Source organism: Sciurus vulgaris, assembly GCF_902686455.1.
Source record: "Sciurus vulgaris genome assembly, chromosome: 11".
NCBI classification, from domain to species: domain Eukaryota; kingdom Metazoa; phylum Chordata; class Mammalia; order Rodentia; family Sciuridae; genus Sciurus; species Sciurus vulgaris.
In genome coordinates, this window is record NC_136472.1 from 88,191,273 (window position 1) to 88,207,791 (window position 16,519).

Genomic DNA, 16,519 nt, shown 5'->3' on the forward strand with positions numbered 1-16,519 from the left:
ATAATTTATTTATTTTCTATTTATTATTTTATCTAAATGCTATTTAATATTTCTTACACAAAACAATATTCAGTAAATTCATTTTGTATATTGATTTGAGGAAAACTTTTTTTTTTCATATTTTTTATCTTTCAGTGGGCCTGGGAATCAAACCCAAGACCTCAAAGTACTCTATCACTGAACTACGTCCCCAGCCCAATTATTCATTTTAACTTGTAGTATCCTCTAATTCAATAATTAGAATTATCTTTTAAGTGACTTCTAATATTCTTTGGCAGAAAACCTATTAAATTAAAAGTCAGAAAATAATTTTGCCTTAATATAATTTTTCAAATTTTGAGTAAAAAAAGTTGATGTATTTATGAGGGACATTCGACATTTTTATTTTCACATTTTAAATCACTATTCTAAACTTCCAGAAGGTAAGAACTACATGTTACTTGTTTTCTCTTTGTCCTTGTAAATACTTATCTTTTAAAAATTGAAAGAAATTTCCAACAAGAGAGTTATCCATCATGACAGATGATGCCTTGGGTGGTAATGGACTTCTCCATGACAGGAGACAAAAGAAAGAACTGGTCCCCACTTCTCCATGCATCTTAAGGAAGGTACCAAACACTGAAAGGAAATTCAGAATACATTTACTTCCATTCCTTCCAATTCTATTATTTTATGGATCTAAGTGTATTACACATTTATTTAGAGAAACAATTATAGTTTTTTTCTTAATTTTTAAATTTTTCCAATTCCTTTTCTAGTAAAACGTGGTGTTTTATCATCCAGTAACCTCTGTAGAATATTTGAATTACTGAACATGAGCATGTTCCTGCTTTTTAAAAAGATTATCTGATATTTTAAAAGTGTTAATTCATTGTACTAAGTTTCATGTAAGGGGTAGGCAGAAAGATTTAGGTGGATGGAATTTTCCTAATGCAATTTTAATAGCTGTGTTTACAACCATATTTCACCACACAATTTCTAAATCTAAATGTAACGTGTAATTAATTTCACGAAAAGCATGTTTATTTTTAATTGAAATAATTTGTACTCTCTGTAATTTTGTCAGGAAACTCAACATGCTTATACTTAAACATGTCAGAGGTGAATAGCTGCACATTATATATTCATGGGTATTGCATTCCTGTGTCAACAACACTAGTATTGTACATAATGTGCAACATAGCCCAGAAAGACATTTGTATTGTAGTGAATTACCTTACAGATTATGAGCAAATTAATAGAGCAATCTCATGCCAATCCGTACAGGGCAATAGGGAATGATTATTTTCACAGAGTCTTAACAAAGTGAGTTTCTTTTCATCAATTTTGAAAACTAAATGCACTCTCTCTGAATTGAATGCAAAGCTCATCACATTAATACAAATGGTAAGTGCTTGAAGAGTAAGCATTCATACAAGGACTGTCTAACATATTTATTGCAAACTCACAAGAAATCTCTGAGGTTGGGTTGGTCAAGTATCGTCACCTCTATTTAAAAAAGATCATAATATTGTGGATTACGAAGTCATGCTTTTCCTCAATGTCAAACTGTCAATTATTAACAAAGCCAGTACGTGAATCCAGCACCATCTAACATGGTGCCTAGTAAAGAATAGAACCTCACTAAATACATGTGACTTGGTCTTAAGGTAGAGCCCTCTGGCCACTGCATACTCCACTCCATGAGGATAACTTTGTACATAGCATTTCAATGATTTCCTCTAAAACACATCATTTAGAAGAGCTGATGGCTTCAGCTTTGGCTAACTAGGTAATAGAAGTGGAACTATGAGCTCAAAGAAGTGATAGTTTCAAATATGTCTGCTGTTTTTTAAACAGGTAGGTTATCTTTGTTAAGTGAGATTAGGGATTCTTCTGCAGTACAGAATTTTTGACATTTTGTTTGAACAAAAATGTGATACATTTTTCTTGATTCTATCATTGTCTTCTGTCCATTGCATAGACATTATGAGAAAGTCAGCTGAAGGTCAGCAGATGTCAGTGTGAAAATGGAAGAGGAGCAATGACTATACTTCTCAATGGTTGTTAGCACAAAACCACAACAGTTTGCTTGCATGTTTTACAGCAAGAGTTCTCTTGCATCACCCATGTACTGGCATATTAAATTAATTTCTGCCAAATGAGAGCATCCATACACAAATCATGATTTATTTTGTGTACAAACAAATCAATATCTCTTTGAAAAAGAGATGCAGACATGCAATCCTGATGTTTGCAGTATGATCAGAGAGCATGGAGATCAACTCACCCCAAAGCTGAAAGAGGCTCCCCTGCATGCTGAGCACTACAGCCTCATAAAGGCCCCTTGCAGTGGCAGTTCCCTTTGTTCATGAATGTTCTGGTTCTCTGCTCTGCATTTTATTTTTCCCTTTGAGATTCTTCTTGACCTGAATGTTATCATCATTCTCCTTCCCACAGGGTTGGAGAGAGCTTAGAGCCAGAATGATAGAATTGATGGAACCAGCTACATTAACAAGTGGGTTTTCAAGAGCAGCTGGAGGAAAAACACAAATGAAGAGACAATGGGAGATTGTAACCTCAGGGAAGTAAAGGAGAGCATCTAAGAATCAACACAGATCCTTACATCTTCACATCTCTAAAGTCATCCCTACAGCTTTGCTTGGGGCTAGTTCTTTCCTATGGGCTCACAGGATCCTGTGTGAAGTCTATGTTGATAGTGCCTTAAGGTGATAAAAAGGGACACATTCTGGATTTAACTGAGACAGATCAAATTTAAGTCCAGCACCATTATTAACCTTGATTCTTGGGTCAGTTTCTTAAATCTTCCAAACCTTATTCTTCTGCCTCAATAAATCAGAAATAATAGTATTTAACTTATAAAAGTGTTGAATTATTAAGATAAAACATATAACTATATATAATGCATATAGTGTTTATCTGCATATAGTGCTATATGTATTATATAATATAGATAATAACAAATAAATGTATAATACATGATAAACTCAATTTTTATCATTAAAGAAACTGCCAACATTCATCAAACCTGTTTCATTCTGCTTCAGGCACAAAGTTGGACTATTTCCCTCCCATGACAGGTCCTGAAGGATACCTTCGTCCTAATCTCCAGATCTTGTGGATATATGATTTTACATGTTAAAAGGAATTTAGCAGATGTGATTAAGTTAGGGATCAAGCTGGAGAGATTATCCTTTATGATTCACTTGGGCCCCATGCACTCACATGGGTCCTCACAAGAAAGAGGCAGGAGAATACAAATCAATAGTAGAACATATGACCATGGAAGCAAGAGCCTGGAGTGATGCCAGAAAGCATCCCATAGAGGAATGCAGACAGACTCTGGAAGCTGAAAAGGGCAAGACTATGGAGTTTCCTCTTAGAGTCTTGATACTGCCCAGTGATACTGATTTCAGACTTCTGACTAGAAGAGAATACATTTGTATTCCATTGAGCCACTATATTTGGGGTGATTTCTTATAATGGCAATAACAATGTGACATACTAGTTAACTTAGACATGGTTAGGGCAATATGAAAAAGATCTGATCATGGAATATGAGTGAAATGAATGCATCCAACAACAGTACTGGCTCATAAAAATCTCACATTTCTCTACTCTCTTTCTTACTCTGTGGAGCAGATGGAAGCTAAAACAGAGATCTTGGTGATAAGAAAGCTGTAAAACGGAGGAGACTTGGTCCTTGATCAATATATGAAGGATTACCTACTAAAATCCCACATTACTGAAATGTTATCTTTACAATGAGACAGGTCAAGGAAATGGAGGGTGTCTTTTTCTTGTGCTGCCAGAAGTTAACAGTATGCTTGGTGCATCAGAAGTACATAGTAAGTGATAATTAAAATCAGCACTTTTATTTTTAAATGGACTGGATGCAATACAAAACTATATAGAGATAAGATAATAGGTCAGAAATGAAGTTAACAAGAGCAGATTAAAAAGAAGAGGGCAGGGTGGATATTTTAAGACACAGGCTGAGAACAGCCTCAGGTTGGGGATTTAGTTACATTGGATATGGACCAATGGCCTACAGCCCGGAGCAAGACCAGTCATCCAATACATAATAGGTGACCATAGCAAAAGAGGGATGGACTTGGTGCCTCTGTTCCAAATCAATAAAAGAAAATTCTAGTTTGAAATATTGCCCTTATCAATCTTTTGGTCAAAAATCACTTCACCCTGCCTGTAGTATTTATTTTTCACACATGCTATTTCAATAGTTTTAGAATAAATAAGCTCAGGCACTGCTATCCTTCCTGGTTCACATGGGAAAGCAATATAAAAAGGTTCACACTGAAATGAAAACAATATTCTCTTCAACCACAATCAAATAAAATAAGGCAACCAGGAACTGAAAGAATGCTAGTGCCCCCAAGTAGGGCCTGAGATTCATAGAGAACATCTGCTTTCCCATTTTGGTCTACCTAAGTTCTGTATTATTTGAAGAACAACCCAATTATTTTTAACCTAAATGCTTCTCTGATCTGGAACAAAGTTTTGCTTTTATCACACATTTCTCAGGCCTTGCAATAGGCAAGATCATTGTCATTTCAGACCCAAGATATAGTCTCTTTTTCAGTGATGCATAAAAGGATTTTCCTCCCTTCAAATGATAATTAAATTAAAAGCAAAGTTGGAAAGAAGGCTTTGAACTGCTCTGGTGAGAAAGGTCACTCACTGATCAGCAATCTGTTAGCACAGCTGTGTTGAGAAGAGACTTTCCAGCCATGTCGGCCACAAGTGGGTTCTTAATACCAAGCAAAAAGGCCATTGGTTTTGCTTCTTTTAAACACTTTTGGTAGTGACACTCAGGAGCCCGCAAACATCCAGGCATTTGGAGAGCTTTGTAAAGACTTAGGTGAACCACCAAATTAAATTGTCAGAAATCCACAAGAGAAAAGCACCATTGGATTCACCATCAGAGGGAAACAAAACAAAACAAAACAAACAAACAAACAAACAAACAAAGGGTGGCTATTTTGTCCTTTGTGTTATAAGTGTCTTCTGTCATTTTGCTTATTTCCTTGATCATTGTACTTCAAGAAAGGAAGAAATTGCCTGATTTGGTCATACTTAATAAGTTTTTACCCCTGTAAGTTGCATAATATTGACTCTTTCTTATGCTCAATGAACTTACATCTTCCAGTCTCAAGCAAACAACCATTTGCAAATGAGCAAGAGATTTAGCATTGTTTAAATCAAAGGAAAATTTACATACCATGGGCAGAAAGGAGTGAACACTTCTCAAATTGTGTTAGTGCAGTTAGTTTAAAGTAAATAACACTCCAAGTTTAGTTACTACCAAGATTTACCTAGAAACTGATCTTTTACTGGGGAATTGGTAGATAGTGGACTTTCCTACAGTTTGTTTATTGGATGAGAATTGACCCTTTCAATGTCAGATCAAACATGTCTGTAATCATTTCCTTTAAAGCCCAATAGCAAAATAAGTGGACTGAACAGTACAGAGACTAGAAATTGATTTTTTAGTTATTTTCACATATGCATAACATTTTGTCACTTATTTCCCTTAATAAATGCAAAATGATTGTTTATACTGTATAAAAAGTACAAAATTCATAATTCAGATTATCATGGAATTTGTTGTGCATAGATTTTGATGGATAGTATGATTAACAGTTATAATATTCGGAGTGATAGCTACATGGCAATGAATAACCTGTTGTATATTCCTTCAAGTATAAAAGCTTGTATCTCAGGAGATACAAGGAATTTTCAATGATTATCTAAGTACTTTGTATGCATTGTCTTATTTAATCCTCATAACAATATATGAAATAATTATTTTATTATCATAATTTTTATAATCATTGCAAAACAAAGTAGAAATGTCATGTCTGATATAGGGGAATTTTCCGTTCTTTTTTTGGAGGGGGTACCAGGGATTGAATTCAGGGACACTCGACTACTGAACCACATCCCCAACCCTTTTTTATATTTTTTATTTAGACACAAGGTCCCACTGAATTGCTTAGCACCTAGCTTTTACTGATCCTGGCTTTGAACTCTAGATCCTCCTGCCTCAGCCTCCCACGCCACTGGGATTACAGGCTTGCAACACCATGCCTCGGGGGAGATTGCCTTTCTATTATCTCCTTATCTTCCTAGACATATTTCCTACACTTGATTTGGGAGAAGTGATGAGAAAATTTTCTCCTTTCTTGCCAAAGCTGCTTTTCCCCCCATTCAAATAAAATATTTATTAGTCCCTTGTTAGTTCAGAGTAAAGCAGGGAATTTATTCCAAAACTTAAATTGCCAAAGCTTCTTATGCCATGCCATCCAGGGTTTCTCATGGGAATCAATAAAATTCCACCCTTTGTCAAGTAACAAAAGGTGAATCTCTTGCTCCCACATCTCAAAAAATTCATAGCTACCGATTTTATAGTTAGGGTCACTCAAGTGATTCTCAAATAAAGATTCAATCTTGCTTAAAGCTTTTCTTGATTTCAAAAAATAAATCTTATTGTATCTATTACTTTTTTATAAAAAATGTTATCACCATCTAATAAGAACTTTGTTCAAAAATATAAAATAACTGTATGAAGTTACCATTTTTTGACTTATTTTTATTAATAAAAGATCTCATACAATTGAAGCTTTGCAGGAAAGGTCCACTTTACACTGTAATACTGATGAGGTATTTGGAATAAATGAATCCCAATATTTTAAACTTTCTTGCCTAGTTACTGGCAGGTTATGAGAGAACAGCCCCAATTTTTCATTCTCTAATTCATATCAGAAACAAGTCATGAAACTTCCAACAAGGAAGAGGTCAGATTGGTACTGGATAGACTCCAGGATTTGTACTGGGCACAGCTAGAGATGGTGATAAAGATCTCAGGGCAAAGGCTATAGTCTCTTTACCTTTGACTCACTACAGAAGGCAAAGCCGCATGCCTTTCTTTTACTCTTGAAGCATATGTTTCTAATTTGCAGCTGGACTCTGAGCAACATGCTGCCTTGCCTGGGAATCCTATGATGGATACGTCACAGGCCACATGACTTTAGGGAAATCTCTGTCAAGTAAGCTTTGAATAAGTGTTCACTCAACAGCAGAGAAGTGAGAATTGAGATGTGTTCCGTGAACTAGAAATGCTTCATACTGGACCTTGGGTAACATGAAAGCACCTTCCAAAAGCAGGAAAGTCCCCAGTGTCAGATTTGCCCCCAGGTTTGGTGACAATGCCAGGTAAAAATAGTTTCATTTTACATATCATCATTGTTCTGTGCACATATGCACACTTCATTTTATATCCTAAAACATCAGTTATTTTGGGATACCCTTAAAATTCAAGAGTAACTTTTCAGCATACAATAAATACAGTAAATTTTTTTGCTGGTTGTGATTTGTTTTATAATCTAATAAAACAAATGATAAGAAACAACTAGATGCTATTATTTACTTTTTATATTTCTTTGTAAGTGAAGAGTGGCTTGAGGTCATGTTAGTATTTGAAGATAAGTCAGTTGAGGGGCGGCTGTCAGGTGTGTAGTTCTCAGGTGAGTAGACAGAATCCAGAGGGAAACGCTGGTATGGAACTCTTGATTCGATGAAAGCCGTCCTTAGCTCTCAGAACTAGAGAGAGGCACTGGAGCCCATAGAACTTCATTTCCTGGAAGTAGCCAAGGAAGTCGGATGGGAAGAAACAGATGGCTTTGACAAAAGTCCTCTTCTATAAAATAATGGGAGGGTGTGGTAGAAGGGTCTTAGAGTCATACAGAAATGAAATATTCCTTAGCTTTGCAGGGAAGGACAAGCTATGACATAGGACAAATGCATCTGAAATATAGACAGGACTCTGGATCTCAGCAAGTTGCCCTAAGGGTAGCAGGGTAGGTTCCAATGCGGTTGTAGTCTCTGAAGGATTGATCTTCAAAAGTGACACTAGCCACTGTCTTCAAAGCAATTGGGCTAAAAAATTTTTCTCTCATCTTTCTCAATTTTGTATCCATTCCTCTCTCATGTCTGTCAGATTCACATGACTCTGATTTATGCCTAGAAGGATATTAGGGGCTAGACATAGTGAGAGGGATAGCTAAGCCTCATGATGAAAGTCATCAAATAAGGAAATATAAAAATACAGAAAATTAATTGGAAAAATGAAAGATATAATGTGTTTGTGTACATGTTTGCCTCTCAAAATTTCTGCACACCATATAATTATTTTCAGTACAGCATTATTGTGTAATATAATAGAACCTACCTTAAATAATATTTATTGATTGTAATTAAAGATTAAATTAATCTGAAAGTAATGCTATCAATGCAAATAATACTGAAAAACCACAATGAGATACTTGCATAAGTAATTTCACATATCTGCAGCTAGTGACAGTCACAGTACTGTGAATCACATCCGAATTTCAACCTGCTGATCATCACATTTTGTTAGATATTATTAATAATAAACAGTAATATATGACAAATAATTCTAGGAATGTTACATTTTAAATTTATGTCCAGAATTTTTGTGTGTATCTAAATCATAATTAGATCACAATGGTAATATTAATAACCATTCATTTGTGACAGCATCCTGCTAGGCATGGTTAGGAGTTGCTGTATACTTCAATTTTAATGCTTAAGCAATCCTGAAAGGGAGGAATTGTTTTCCTAAGAATGAGATTTATTTATTCAGTTCTTAACATATGCCACAAATATATAATGCTCACCTGTTATTTACAGACACTCCCCTAGATAATGGAGATTCAATATTACACAAAAGAAATAAAAATTTTTAGTGTCATAAATAAATAAACTCACAAACAGGGACAAATAGTCATATTCCAATGAAAATAGAACAGAGAGTCTGGAATGAGGTAAGTTTTGATTTAATTATGATGGTCAGCAAGACGCTAGCAATGTGGAGAATCAAACAGTTTGGGAAATGTAATTTCAGGTAAAAGGAATAGCAAGAAAAAGTTCCCTAAAATGGGAGTGAATTCAATGTTTTCCAGAGGAATGGAAATTGCTAAGTTGTCCAGAATAGAGAGGTCGAGGCAAAGGAGAAAGTATGAGGACAGAAAGAAAGGGCGGGGCCAGATCTTATAATGTCTCATGGGCAGTTATCAGCACAACAAAATTTTAATTTGGATGCAGGAGAAACTTTCCTTAAAAAAAAATTGAGTTGTTCAACTCAAAATGGATCAAAGACCTTGGAATCAGACCAGAGACCCCGCATTTTATAGAATAAAAAATAGGTCCAAATCTTCAACATGGTGGCTAAGGATCAGACTTCCTTAACAGGACTCCCATAGCACAAGAAATAAAAGCTAGAATCAACCACTGGGATAGATTCAAACTAAAAAGCTTTCTCTCAGCAAAGAATACTCCCAGCAATGTGAGGAAAGAGCCTACAGAGTGGGAGAATATCTTTGCCACTCATAATTCAGATAGAGCACTAATTTCCAGAATATATAAAGAACTCAAAAAACTCTACACCAAGAATACAAATAATCCAATCAACAAATGGGCTAAGGAAATGAACAGACACTTCACAGAAGAAGATCTACAAGCAATCAACGGATATATGAAAAAATGTTCAACATTTCTAGTAATAAGAGAAATGCAAATCAAAACTACACTAAGATTCCACCTCACCCCAATTAGAATGACAATTATCAAGAATACAAGCAACGATAGGTGTTGGTGAGGATGTGGGGGAAAAGGTACACTCATACATTGCTGGTGGGGCTGCAAATTAGTGCAGCCACTCTGGAAAGCAGTGTGGAGATTCCTTAGAAAACTTGGAATGGAACCACCATTTGACCCAGCTATTCCACTCCTTGGCCTATACCCAAAGGACTTCAAATCAGCATACTGCAGTGATACAGTCACATCAATGTTCATAGCTGCTCAATTCACAATACCCAGATTGTTGAACCAACCTAGATACCCTTCAATTGATGAATGGATAAAGAAACTGTGAGATATATATATATATATATATATATATATATATATATATATATAATGGAATATTACTCAGCCATAAAGAATAATAAAATTATGGCATTTGCAGGCAAATGGATGAAATTATAGAATATCATGTTGAGATAAGCCAATGTCAAAAAACCAAAGGACGAATGATCTGGCTGATAAGCAGATGATGACATATAAGGGGGTGTGGGAAGGGGCAAGAATGGAGGAAGGAGGAAAAAGAGGGGTGGGAGGGGTGGTGGTGAAGGAAAAAACAACAGAGTGAATCAAACACCATTACCCTATGTAAATGTATGATTACACAAATGGTATGCCTCTACTTCACGTACAAACAGAGAAACAAGATATATACTATTTGTTTACAATAAAATAAATCAAATAAATAAATAAATAATTGAGTTGTAATTTTAATTTTAAGAGATTCACTCTAGCTGAAGATTAACACTCTGGAGATAAATGTTGTGGGGAAGAGATTGTGAAGGGGACAAAGAGATCAGGTGGGAGGCTCTGACCCAGGTCAGAGAAAACTGTGCCTTACTAAACATAGAGACTAGAGGACTGGGATAAGGACTGGAAGTATCACAAGGACGTCAATGACCAACCCCAATGTGAATGCCTGAACATATATGTAAATAATGGTAACACTAATTCACATGCATGAATCCAGGTAAAAGGGAAAGGAAAAAAATGATTGCTAGTGACCAGAAAATTGAGTAGCTAGCTAGAGATGTCTCAGAACTAACAGTTTGGCTGTGACCCATCCTGATCTGGTTCCAAATCCTATCTTATTTTATTTACTTATTTTTTCTGAGTACTAGGGATAGCACTCCGGGGTGCTCTACCACTGAGCCATATATTCATCTCTTTTTATTTAATTTATTTATTTTCTTTATTTTAGACACAGGGTTTCACTGTTACCCATGCTGACCTGAAATTTGCAATACTTCTTCCTTAGTGGGTATTACAATTTAGATGCAGTATCCCCAAAAGATCAGGTGTAAGACAATGAAAGGTTTGGAGGAGAAATGATTGGGTTATTGCTTCAGCCTAACCAATGGATTGATCTCTGATGGGATTAACTGAGATGTAACTGGAGGTAGGTGGGATGTGGCGAGAAAGTGATTCACTGGGGTGTGGCTCTGGGGTATATATTTGTATCTGGTGAATGGAGTCTCTATCACACTCACGGTCTCTCTCTCTATCTGCTTTCTGATCACAATGTGAGCCGCCTCCCTCCACCATATTCTCCCTCCTTGATGTTCAGCCTGGCTGAATGAGCTCCCCGAGAAATGGAGCCAGCCTTCTGTGGACTAAGACCTCTGAAATGTGAGCCCTCAAATAAAGTTTTCCTCCCCTAAAATTGTTCTTTTTGGGTCCTTTTAGTCACAACATTGAAAAAGCTGACTAAAACAGTGGGACTATAGCTATGTGCCACGGTACTGGGCAAGTCTATCTATCTTCTCTGTGCTCACTCTACTGTAGAAATTCCTGAATGTAGGAACATTGCCCATGTGCCTTTTCTTCAGGGTAACTGAGAATGTCTTGCCGAACTTAATCACTTTCCAGGTCTTTGATAGAGCCAACTTTCTATTTCTGAATAATATGAGAAATCCTGGGGAGATGTTACTCCCTTGAACATTTGACAATGTGATATAGATTAAAATAAATGGAAGAGAGATGAAATTGCATTTAATTGCTAAAAAGATATTAACGCCAAAATTATTGATGCTATATATAGTTTAGTTTCAGTAGGATCTTAGGAAATAATGTGCAAAATCATTTTCAATTACCTTACTCTCTTTGAATATTCTCTCAAAGTATCTTTGCAACGTTCCTTAAAGCTATTTTAAAACAACAACTTTTATTTTCTTACCCAGGAGCTGTAGAGTAGATATCAAAAAGAATGAAGCAACACAATCAAAGCAACACTTTAAAAATGTGGTAGCTACACCTTGTTTCTTAACTGTGCAACCTGGATTCCTTGTTTAAGGACTCATGCAAACAGAGGAATTCCAAAGTTCTGCCAAAAAGGAAGCATTTGCCCCTGCTGCTCCTGAGGGTTTTACTTGACAAAATAGACCTAGATCAGTTCAAAACCTCCTGGAATTTGCTCAGCATTCTTAGCATGAAGGCGATATTGATGGAACAGAAGTTACCTACTGGTATGGCAGCCTTTATCCATTATCCATGAAAGGTGCCGTCAGATGCCCTAAGGCTTTACGGAGAAGTAAAACCATATGTTCACTGCTGCTAGGGTGACTGTAGAAAACCATAGCCCTTGAGCCATACTGATGATGTTAGCTGGATAAAATGATGGCACCATAAGGTCTTTCTTTGTGAATTTTAATAAGTTAAATGTTCAGAAACATAAGGTTATGCACCCCCTAAGACTCTGGCTTTACTAATCTATTTATGTTTCACAGCATCATTGGAAAATACTGTCAGGTGAAGGTAGATGCACTTCTTGAAAGCTACAGCAACAGATGATTTTCATGGTCTTTACCCTGACATTTATTTGCTGGTAATAAGACAGTGTTCAGACTAGGTGATGCTCCAGCATCTCAGCAGATGGTAGAAATTTACAGAAGAATAAATAGGGGTTTTTCAGCAGCTGGGTTTTAAATAAAAGGCTGTGCCTATATAGGATTTTGGAGACAGATCTACACTCAAATCCAAATTCTTTCTCTTAATAACTGTGAGAGTATGAGCAAGTTATCAGAACTCTATGTGTTTTTATTTCCTCATCAGAGACATGGAACTAATAATACCTACCTCTTATGATTATTTAAGAATTAAATATAATGATGTGGGTGATGCACTTAGCAAAGTGCTGGTAGGAAAACAAGTACTTGCTACCTCTCCCAGCCTGTCAGCCCTGTGAGGATTTTCTAAATACATGAACTTCAACTTCTGTTTAAAACACAGTAAACATGAAAGCTGATGTATTTTTAAGCCACTGAAGTGTCCAATGCTTATTTTAAATGTTTTCCTGATTCCACCTTATTAATACATGCAAGTGTGAATTAAATCTCCTAAAAATACAAGTTCTCAGATTACATGGAGAAGAACAAACACCTCAGAACGCCAATCTGACATGTAGCAAAATGTCTGGAACTCCATCCTAAACTATCATTCTAAGAGACAGCATCTCAGACAGTTTAAGGATTAAAAATAGCTGCTCCAGCTCCAGCTGCCTGTGGATGAATAAGAAAAAGAACATGAGGGAAGACTGCTGGGTGTGTAGGAACAATTGATGGTGGGACGGTGGGGAGGTGCGTAGTTCATAGATGTTTTCAAACGTTTGTTCATGAAAGCATCACTTACTCATCAATGAGTGAGTTTCAGGCACAGTAAATGATGCTTTCCATGAGACAGCATGGTTCCATATTAAGGTGATCTGGTACAAACAGGTAAGTTTCCTAGCTCTATAATTGGGACTTTATTCACAAGAACTACATTGGTGTGTAAAGAGAGAGCCAAAAAACTGAACTTGTTTCAACTCTATTAATTATAGATTGTGTACAGACAATTCAGGCATATTTTCATGTAACAATACTGTTTGTTTCTTGCAGGTATTGAAACACCGTACTCCTGAGAACAGTGACAGTATCTCCTGACTTGAGACTTCCTTACCTCTGGAAACCCAGAGGAACGTCAAGATTTTTAACTCTACAAAATACATTGTATTATAAAAATACGCACACCTGACCCTGCTGCTCCCTTAGGCAGGGCAAGATATGTTCTGTGAGCATGATATATAGTTTCTCATAATTTGACTTAACATTTACAGTATTTTCTCCTTCCATTCCCCATCCTGATAATGACGCTTCTAATAAACAAGCATTTTCATTGTCTCTAGAATGTGCTGTTTTCTTAATAAACTGTACCTTTTCTTCTGTTGTTCATCATGTCCGCAGTGACCTAATTCTACCTCTGTTTTTTTTGCCTAGAAGATGCCTAATCATCTTTCAAGACTGAAGTCAATTCCCACTTTTTCCCTGTAAAGCTTTTCCAGTTGTTTTAGTCAGCTTTTTCGCTACTATGACTGAAGGACCCATTCAGCTCAATTGTATAGGAGAAAAGGTTTATTAAGAGGCTCATGGTTTCAGAGGTGTACATGCAGAAACAGCAGGCTCTATTCTTGGGATTCAAGGTGAGGCAGAACATCATGGCAGAAGAATGTAGCAGACAGAAGCAGCACACACAGTGATCAGGAAGCAGAGAGATAGTTCTCCACCTGCCAGATACATATATATATATATACACCCCAAAGTCACACCCCCAATTCCCACCTCCTCAAGCCACACCATACCACTTCAGTTACCAGTTAATCCCTATCAGGGCATTCATCATTCTCATAACCCAAACATTTCTCCTCTGAACCTTCTTGCAGTGTCTTGTATGTGAGTTTTTGAGTTGCATCCAAACTGTAACACCAGTCTTCCTAGAAATTCATTACTCCCTACTCCAAGTTTTCAAAGCATTTTGTGCACACCTCTATTGAAAGTATATTGACTTATCAATCCCCTACTGTTTACCCCATTTGTCTGCTGTGATCACCTGCAGTCTGCCAACATATCGACGCCTTTTTTGAGTGCAGATTGTTCACTGTCAGGCGCCGATCATCCACCATTTGCCTGCCTCTCACCTGTCCATCCCCTGCCTTACACGTATCCATCAACCAACGATAGAGGTTCACCTCCCGATCATCGGACAACAGTCAGCAAACTGATGGCCCATCGTGAGTGGAGCAACAGCTGCCTGCAGTTGCCTGGAAGTTCACTGTTACAGTACCCACAGGTTTGATTACACATGGCTGCTGCCATTTTGAGACAATAGCCAGGCCCCGTAGGACCCCTGGCCGGACTGACTGAGCCCCATCTCCAGGATCCCTCAGCCCGACATATCACTCCCTGCCTCTGGGGCCCTCACATCAACTGACTGCTCCCTGCCACCAGGACTCCCAGGCCAACTGACTGTGTCCTATCACCAGGACCCCAGACCGACTGATTGCACCCGGCCTCCAGGATCCCACAACCACACCAAACACACCGCACCTCCAGGATCCCTGCCTGACCAACCGCGCCCTGCCTCCAGGACCTCCAGGTGACCACATCCACACCCTGAGCTGCAGCTCCCCATTTGCCAACACATTTTGAAGCCAGAGTGGCCATCTTGGATAATCTTGGAAACCGTAGCTCCAATCTTTAGGTGGGGCAAAACCCATCCTGAGACGCCTGCTGGAGGCTTGAAGCTCATTGTCAGGTACCTCTCATGCATCAGGCTACTGAACTCTGGGAGGTTTCATTACTATATGACTGTTATACTGTAGATTTTCTTTCTTCTCCTTATTGAACAATTTTAAGTTTTTATTTCTTTACTTTTCTTGCTCTCTTTTCCTTTTGTTTACCTGTTCCCTCAGAGTCGCTTTCCCCCTTTTTTGCATGCTAACATCCAATTTCTTTTGATTACACTCTTACCCTTTCTATTATCTAGAACTTCTGTATATTCTTTACTTATCCCATTAACAGATAAATTCTACATCCCTCTGCATCCTCTTTGTCCTCCACTAGAAACTGCAGACCTTATTGCAAATTTGTCTGTTACACTGAAGATAATATTTGATCTCATTCTGTTTATTATGACAATTTTGTTATTGTCCTCATAGGGGCTATTTGGTCTAGGATTGCATAGTGTCTGAATTGGGCACTGCAAATATTGATCTCCACTTAAAGAAAGGGTTTTGAAAACCTGTAGGGCCACTATAAGCCTATAGGGGGAAATCTGCAATACCCCAGATCTGCACTGCTAGAGGAGAAGATACATGAACAACATGAAAAAACAAGGGAAGAAAATGATCCAAACAAATCTAGATTCTATATTAATAGAATCCAATGACAGTATGGTAGAAGAAATGTCGGAAAAGGACTTCAGATTCTACATGATTAAGATGACGCGCAAAGCAAATGATGAGATAAGAGAGCAAATGCAGGCAATGAACGATAATACCAATAAGCTGAAAGAGCAACTGCAGGAAACAAAGGATCATTTCAACAAACAGATAGAGATTCTCAAAAAAAATCAAATGGAAATCCTTGAAATTAAGGAAATAATAAACCAAATAAAAAACTCAATGGAAAGCATCACCAACAGACTAGACCACTAGGAAGACAGAACCTCAGACAATGAAGACAAAATATTTATTCTTGAAAATAAAGTTGCCCAAACAGAGAAGATGGTAAGAAATTATGAACAGAATCTCCAAGAACTATGAGACATCATGAAAAGACCAAATTTAAGAATTATTGGGATTAAGGAAGGCATAGAGTTACAAACCAAAGGAATGAACAACCTATTCAATGAAATAATATCAGAAAATTTCCCAAGACTGAAGAATAAAATGGGAAAATCAAATACAAGAGGCTTACAGAACACCAAATGCACAAAATCACAACAGATCCACACCAAGGCACGTTATAATGAAAATGCCTAACATTCAAAATAAAGATAGGATTTTGAAGGCCACGAGAGAAAA